This window comes from Biomphalaria glabrata, chromosome 9 (genome assembly GCF_947242115.1).
Source record: "Biomphalaria glabrata chromosome 9, xgBioGlab47.1, whole genome shotgun sequence".
NCBI classification, from domain to species: domain Eukaryota; kingdom Metazoa; phylum Mollusca; class Gastropoda; family Planorbidae; genus Biomphalaria; species Biomphalaria glabrata.
Genome location: NC_074719.1, coordinates 4,309,449 through 4,318,880, shown reverse-complemented (window position 1 = coordinate 4,318,880; position 9,432 = coordinate 4,309,449).

Here is a 9,432-nt window from a genome sequence, read left to right as displayed (position 1 = left end):
GGTGCCCCAACGGTCCAATAGACTTAGGGATAGGTAAAGGTATCTGTGCTATTGATGATGGTATAAAAACGTAATCCAAATGTGAATATCTGTTATGTATTTCCTAAGTTTTATGTTTGATCACAAAACAATATGTATTGCCTTAGGTTATTGAAACAGCTATTTCTCCATATAATTAAATTCGAAATTAGTTAAATTTTATGGCGTACATTTATTAACATTTCTATTTGGTATCCATCATATTCATGGTCAATACCATTGTGAGAATTCGAAAAGCATGACAGAGCTCGGATAGTGATAAAAATAAGAGTAAACTATAGGCCTGTTGGAGGCGCGGTGACTGAGTGGTAAAGCTTGGCTACCGAACCGGGGTCCCGGGTCCGAATCCTGGTGAAGACTGGGATTTTTAATTTCGGGCGCCTCCGAGTTCACCCAGCTCTAATGGGTACCTGACATTGGTTGGGGAAAAAGTAAAGGCGGTTGGTCGTTGTGCTGGCCACATGACGCCCCCGTTAATCGTAGGCCACAGAGTCAGATGACCTTTACATCATCTGCCCTAAAGACCACAAAGTCTGAAAGGGGAACTTTACTTTTTATAGGCCTGTTGCTACAAATTGTTGTGACAGTATGACATTGTTCCTGCTTCACCAGATTAGGAATTCTTGGGACAGTCTTTGCAAGATCACAATCAAATCTTTTTCTGTGATTTGCCGCCATACTTGAGAACTAATAGGCTGGAAAACACGTGTCGCAAAAACATATTATTGAAAGATGAAAGAGGAGCTTGCAATACCGGAAATCGGCTTACGTCTGCTAATACTATATCCAGATGTGTGTCCTTTACCTTACCTTTACCTATCCCTTAGTCTGTTGGACCGTTTGGGGCACCAGGCAAGATTTGTCGACCGTCTTTCTCCATTCCTCCCTTTTTTTTTTTTTGCCTTGTTTAGAACCTCTCTCAATGGCAGGCTCGTCCATTCTTTAATGTTGTCCTCCCATCGCTTTTTCTGTCTGCCTCTTCTTCTTTTTTCCTGGCACTGTTCCCAGAAGGAAGGTCTTTGCGAGCCCGTAGATCTTGTAATGTGGTCATGGGTTTTAAACTTTCGTCTTTTTACAATAGTTATCAAGTTTGTGTCACTGACACTAAAAAGAAATCTTTGTTCGCTACATTGCTATTAATGAGTTCAATAAAATCTTTCTGTCTCCGGAACATCTTCAACTTTGACTGTGAATAGACTTCTGGCAAGTGCAAATGGGATGTCAGGTAGATTAGGAATGTATGATCAAATTTCGTTCTCAAGCATTCACAAAATGTTCTTTCACTTAAATTATATTTTATCTGTTTGTCAGGTTCAATAACATTTTCCTTATAGATATTAGATATGATTGGAAACATGTAAATTTTATTTTCGTCTAATTGTTCGTCAATTTGAAGTTTCATTCAGAAGGATTAGATTTTATTTTCAGAAAAAAAAAAGAGCCATGTTCCATTTTATCCCTAAAGTGACGTTTTTCATTGCGTCTTGTTATTCTTGGGGCTGTGTCTTCGTTACTAATATTCTTCGATTAATTCATACAGTGGGTTCCGATGACTTTTGGGAACTCATTTAGTACCAGACGTTGAAATCCGGACAGACATCTGTACAAGAATCACAAATAGTGTTCAATATTTTCAACTTCTCCAAAAAATGAACCAACTTTCTGTTAGATATCTCGTCTTGCAGTCGTTTCATTTGGTTTGCAAAAGAGAAACTCGTCTTTTAATTCGTTAACTCTTTCTCTCCGAACTGACGATACCAGCGTTGATTCCACCAGAATGTGGTAAATAATTACGGAGAGAAAGTGTCAACTTTTAAACTACTCAGTCTCCGTGTCGGATGTTGAATATCAAAAGAACGTTGCAGCTATTTAGGTTACATAGATTCTCCTTATAAAGCTTCGATACGAATGAGGCACAGGAAGTTTTCAATTCCTTCTTATACTAAAATAAAACTGTAAAGAAATCAACATACTATTTCCAGTTTTCCTTGTGGTGGAACCTTTTTTTTCCGGTTTGTTCAATTACGAAACTATTTAACTTTAATAATCGGGACCATTAAGCGATAACCTGTTCCTGACTATAATCGCGTTTCACTTTCGTCACAACTGACTTCGTTCTGAACCCAAATATTATTTTTCTAGTCACCTTTTTTCTACTGTATAAATGAGACTATAACTCACAATATATACTTGAATCCTAAAGATGTAAATAAAAATCAAAGTAAAATCTAATTTCTCCTCCCACTTCCGATTTTTTTTTGTTTAGAGCTTTCAATTATAGTTCTGTAACAAAACAAAGTTACAAACATGCATATTTAACAAAATTTATCACTTACAAATGAGATTTTTTTTTTTAAATATAATTTTTCGAATAATTTTTTTTTCGGCGGCGATCCTCAAAGCCTTAATCCAAATATGTGGGGTATCTTATCTTTTATCTTTTTTAAAGAACAAAACGGTTGTATTTGCAATGTTGTAAGGGCCTGGAAATTCATGTTAGAATATTTTTTCAAGTAAAACATTTTTAAAAGGTCATTTTTGAATAGGATGAATAATAAGCTGTAAATGTCAGGAGAATGCGTTTCTGCAGTGAAGAATGCAAGAAAACGCTTTTGGCTTCGGGGATTCGCCCTGGACCCCACTGGGGGAGCTTACAGCGCTACCAGAGACCCCCTAGCTGTCAAGAGAAACAAGGCTGTTTTTTTTCGCTTTAGGTTAAGAAACACTGCTTTTTTTTAAAAAAAAAAAAAAAAAAAGATTTCTAATATAAATATATATATATATACACTGTTAATGCTTAGGGTTAGGGTTTGCTGGGCGTTAGGATTAGGGTTTGGAAGAAAATCGCCCCCCACATCAAAGTTCTGGATCCGCTAGTGCCAAGCGATAGTGTTTGTGTGTCCCAAAAAGCCCGTGGAGTCTGGGAGCGCATGAGGCGCCCTGACCGCACTTCCCCGTGGTGGAGGCTGTCCAGGCCTGAGCAAGCTATTATAGAACAGTGCAGGACAGGCCACTGTCCTGTTGGCTCATATTTCTCTCGGCTATGGCCAAATTTCGATTCATGGTGCCCTCGCTGCGGGGAGGAAGAGGAAACCGTGCCTCATATTCTGTTTGACTGCACCAGACTTGCTGATCTCCGTCTCGACAGGTCTGGGAAACCCAAAATTCTCGACCTGTATGGCGACATTCATGCACTACGCAAGACAGCAGGGTTTCTGTCCAGGGCTTTTGCAAGAGAGGATTTGAGCCTCTCAAGCCCTCACTCTAATGGAGTTTGATGATGATGATGATGATGAGTGTTTGTGTGTTGAACGGTCAGGCGAGAAAACAGACCCTGCACACTGCCGTGGTTACACAACTACAATCCCTTGGTAATAAAGTATGTAAATGTACAATTAACATGCCTTTTTTTTTGTTTGCTTACAGGATCTAGATCTAACTACATTGACGAAGATATATTTCTTTTACGAGAATCTTAACTTTACTGCATGGTCTCCCGTTATAAATCGTGTGTCTGACTGATTCTAACAAACTGGTCAGTGTAAGGCTAGTCTAGACTACGTATAGTCGGTTATGACAAGTCAACCAAACGATAATGTTTATGTGTTGAGCTATCAGGCGAGAAAACATACCCGCACACTGCCGTGGTTAGTCAAGCATGTAGCCCTAAATGTACTTTTAACATGCATTTTTGCCTTTGCTGACAGGATCTAGATCTAACTGCAAAGACGAAGATATTTTTTTTTTAACTAGAATGTAAACTTTATTGTATGGTTTTCCGTTATACATGAAGTCAATTAAATTAATTGGTTTGTGTGACGTAACTTAAAACTCTGTGAAAATCTGATCGTTTTGTATGCGCAGGAAAATTACGCCAGAAAAACACCAATTACTAAGTTATTATTGAAAATAAAATAAAAAATATATTCATTTTCTGTACATTAATGCACATACGTCAAAAACTGTCAAAACTATCGCAGTTTCCCTTTAAACGATTTTAACTTCTGTACGAAAGTATGAAATTTCCACAACAAATAATCTAAACGGTTTAATGAAATATATATGATTGGTTAGGCTTGATCCCTCTTGTCAGGCTAGCTTATAGTATAATAATCTTATAAATATCTTATAATAATATTGCTAGGCTAGCTTATAGTATAATAATCTTATAAATATCTTATAAATATCTTGTTAGGCTAGCTTATAGTATAATAATCTTATAAATATCTTATAATAATCTTGTTAGGCTAGCTTATAGTATAATAATCGTATAAATATCTTATAAATATCTTGTTAGGCTAGCTTATAGTATAATAATCTTATAAATATCTTATAATAATCTTGTTAGGCTGGCTTATAGTATAATAATCTTATAAATATCTTATAATAATCTTGTTAGGCTAGCTTATAGTATAATAATCGTATAAATATCTTATAAATATCTTGTTAGGCTAGCTTATAGTATAATAATCTTATAAATATCTTATAATAATCTTGTTAGGCTGGCTTATAGTATAATAATCTTATAAATATCTTATAATAATCTTGTTAGGCTAGCTTATAGTATAATAATCTTATAAATATCTTATAATAATCTTGTTAGGCTAGCTTATAGTATAATAATCTTATAAATATCTTATAATAATCTTGTTAGGCTAGCTTATGGTATAATAATCTTATAAATATCTTATAATAATCTTGTTAGGCTGGCTTATAGTATAATAATCTTATAAATATCTTATAATAATCTTGTTAGGCTAGCTTATAGTATAATAATCTTATAAATATCTTATAATAATCTTGTTAGGCTAGCTGGCATTGGAGCACAGCATAAACCGAAACACACAGTCGCGTATCTCAAAGGGAACCTAATAGAAAGTTAACCACAAAAAAAGTCTCTGGATAAACAAGCCTAGAGTCTACGATCTTAAATAAGATAGGGTGTGACTGGTGTGTGTGTTTGTGTGTGTGTGTGTGTGTGTGAGAGAGAGAGAGAGAGAGAGAGAGAGAGATTGATTGGTTGTAAATTAGATATGAAGGGAAAAAGATATCGTGAAATTCTCTGAGAGAGAAAAATAAATTAACTCTTTCTCTCCGCAATTATTTACCACATTCTGGTGGAATCAACGCTGGTATCGTCAGTTAGGAGAGAACGAGTTAAAGAGACCTGGGAAAAAAGAGAGTGTTATAGAGACACATAGACTGTGTGTGTGTGTATGAGAGAGAGGGAGAGAGAGAGAGACGTAGGGGGGAATGATATCATAACATCTCTCAAACATAATCCTATTAGTCTTAATGTTGTCCTTATTTTGAATTTGTGTGTCATTTTGAAAGGGATTACGTAGGCCTACATTTCTGGATGGGATTGGTTCAAAACTAAAAACAACATGTAAGATGAGACATTTTATTTAAGGTTTTAGTTTGTACGTCAAAAAAACTTTGCTAATTAAATGAAACTTTCTTATTTTACAAGATCTACTACTTAAAGATCTTATAGTTCTTTTGCTTATTAATGGTGTAGGCATGTAGGCCCTACTGGATGGTCTATACGCAAATGTAAGAGTCTAGTCAACTTCTAGACTGAAATGCAAGAGTCTACTTGATATTCTAATTAGCTTCTAGACCTAAATGCAAGAGTCAATAATCTGGTCAACTTCTAGATCTGAATACAGGAGTCTATATATTCAACAGAATAATGGGTCGACACATGAAATAAATTTAACCACTCTGACAGTCTGACGTAAAAAAGACGGGTAGTTTCTATAACCACATTGGTGAAAGCAAAACTAGAAAAATATATTTACTCAATTTATTTAAAATCTAGTGCACCCCAACAATGGGCACACATTTCGTCTCTAAAAAATTTGTTTCCAGTCCTGTGCGAGGTCCCTACCAATCCTAGGCCCTAGGCGGCTGCCTAGTTTGCCTATACCTAATGCCTAAGCCTAATGCTGGTCATGGTTTGGTTATAGCTGCAAGGCAGCAGAGGTTTAAATTCAGAGTTTCTCTTCTCCTAAGAGGGTAGCCAGTTAAGGCTGACAAGCCCCTTACTGGTTTAGGCGCCCGTTACTCGCCTTTGCCCCTTTCACTCGTGCATTTCAAAGATGCAATTGTTACTGAAGAATGCCATAAATATCTTTTATTCCCCTTTCATAGCTTGCGGTCTATAGTGCTTATGATGTAAAGGTTATCCGTTTCGGTGCCCCCCACGGTTAACGAGGGTGTCAAGTGGCCAGCACAACGCTCAACTGCCTTTATTTTTCCCCAAGTAATGCCAGGTACCCATTATAGCTGGGTGGACTCAGAGGCGCCCAAAGATCCCTATCTTCACCCAGGACCCCCCGGTTCAGAAGCCAAGCGCTTTACCGCTCAGCCACCGCGCCTCCTAGATTAGGTTTACTATCGTAAGTTATTTAAAAAGAAAAAATGCTAGAAATTTATTTTCTTATTGTTTTGATAATTGTGTAAACATAAAAAGCCTTATTTTTAAAAAGCCTATTGATAAATTGAAACGTTCCTTCAAAAAAGAAGATAATTACGTCCTACGCATTTCATGTGCTAATCTTGTCATGCCTGATAAGACAAAGTAACTAAGATTTAAAAAACATAGTCCCAACATCATTTCAATTTTTATCCTTATCATTCACACCCTGTAGGATAATAACGGCAGTGTCTTCGATTCCCAAGATTAAGGCTAAGTGCAGTGTTTCACATGACTACGCTAATCCAGTTGCGACCTGCATATTTTCCGCATTTCGTGCAGACAAAGCCGTTGTCTGCTGGCTGTCTATTTAAGTTTTCTTTCCGTCTTCTGCGCCTGCCTTCACTAAAGGCTTTTCTCTGCGTCTCAAATGTTTGTCCCGCAGCCTTTGCGAGAGCTTTCCAACTGTCTCTGTCAGAGGCCATCTGCTGCTAGCTACTTTTCTATGCCAGTGAGGGCAAAATGGCGCCTGAGTGGATCTTATAGCGCTTAACAGTGTATAACCCTGTAGGACGAGATCATGATAAATGAACAAAACTATCCATTACTTAACAAGGTTACAAAGACAGTTTGTGTGGAATCACTAACCCAAGTGGTCCACCCAGGCAGGTAAAAAGGCAGGTTTCAATATTTTCAAAAAGAATATCAGAATTAATTCTATCAGAAGTGGTCCACCCAGGCAGGTAAAAAGTCAGGTTTCAATATCTTCAGAAAGAATATCAGAATGAAATTCTATCAAAGGCAAATGACAGAGACGAATGGAGAGAGAAGGTTGACAGATCTTGCGTGGTGCCCCAACGGTCCAGCAGAATAAGGGATAAGTGAAAGTGAATGTAAAGCTAGATGTGAATCTGACCTAACTGATATCTTATAATGATCATCTAATTGTGTTGTTAAGGTTCAATCTCTTATTCAAAGCCTCAAGAAGAAAAAAAACATTTCCGTAAAAAAAAAAATAATAAAATGTTTCATTGGCATGGCCCACAGCGGCAGTTCACGCGATAATATGAAAAGCTACTTATTAATTGTTGTTTAAAATTATGTTCCACTTATATGCATACTAAATGTATTTTTTTCTCTTTAAAAAAAAAGTCTGCTTTGTAAATGTAGTAGTTAGTAAAAAAAACGTACGTAACTTAGCAATACATTTTATAATTTTTTGTTTTACAAAAAATCTAAAACCGTTTGCATAAATGTGTTTAACATATAATAAGTCGTTATCTCCCTCACTAAATAGATTCCCGTGTTTGTTACTATTAAAAGGAATATTTGTAAAAATGGTGTATTTTTATGAAAAAAACTGCTTGCATAATTGATTTTAAAAATTAGATTTTTCGCTTTCAGAAAATTAAAAAGTAGCCTTTGCATCAGAACTTTGAATGGTCTAAAAGATTATGATGTCGGATTTTCACTATCTTTTCTAGTTTACGAGATCTAAACGGGACGATGACGGACGGACGGACGGACAGACCACATAAAACTAATATCTTTTTTTCCCTTTCGGGGCCGCTAAAAAGTATAACCTTTTCAAGTATAAAGCAGTAAACATATAGCTAATCCTATGTTAGTACAATAGTTTCCTTGATAATTTCACCAATTCTCTTTTATATTTACAGTAATTAATTCTAGGTAGATGAAATACTGAAGAAACTATTTTATTTTCTAAGAAATGACTGTTAATATTTACTGTGTGTGAATGCGCACGCAAATATAGACTAGTCCACAACTCTAAATTTAAAAATGATAGAACTTTATTAGGAGTGAATATTGTACCTTTTTATATTATTTTTAATTATTTATTATTAATTAATTAATTAATTATTTTTTTTTTAATTAGGATCAAATTGAACAACAAAATCAGCAGATATTTATTCCTGATGATATTACTACTTTGTGTGGCCGTTTATATGTCATACACAAAGATGCTCACACCCATGAGACGGATGAAACAGTGTAAGTATCATAGCAATCATCACATGATATTGTTACGAATCTCGCTATCCAGGCTCTCTGCAAACTGCACCATACACCACCAACTTAAAGAACTTGACAACTCTGGGCTCCAAAGTAACGTAACACTTTAATGTCAATAAATAACAGCCAATACTGTACAATTGGCAACACGTACACTGTACAAATATCTCTCCGATAACACCGTTCCGCAGTATCAACTCTTGCACTGGCCTCTCCGTCTCGTTCCGGGCTTGCACTGGGTTCAACAGTTCAGGACTGACTTCACACACTAGGCTCGTTGTGTCGGACTCGATCGCAGACCAAGATCAAGACGCCAGCCGTCTCAACTGTACTTGACAGTACTCCGCACTGAACCGTCGTAATGCTCCGTACAGAACCACACCGCTGAACTGTGCTGTAGTCGACCGGACTGTAGTGAACCGGGCTCTGAACCCCTGCCGTGAACCGTCTTGACTGCGACACCTCCGCTCTTATATAGGGTCCCTACTGGCCTTCTCGAACCGGACAGAACGCCGCTCGACGTTTCTAGGTGGTCAGATGACTACAACTCTCGTGACACTCCTGAGTTCTGTTCACGACGTCGATCCTTCCCGGACCGCCGTCGATCCTTCCCGAACCGCCGTGTTGACACTCGTCTCGGCTGACCGTCGTAACTCGTCACGGTTGACCGCTCGTCTAGCGCTGGTCTGGGGCGATTTGCGTCGGCTGACTACACTCACACCACTACCCCCATCTGTGCCACCGCCGGGTTTATAACAATATGTACTGGCTGAGATATATATATATTAAATATGCAAAGCTCGATAGGTGTCTTCTTCTTGGAATATGTAGGCCTCAGCGTCCTTCTGGTTATTCAGGAGAATTGTAGTGAGTGCGCTAGTCATATGCTCTACTCGGGGAAATAGATCTAATATTAACTAGATCTAATTCAAGTCACC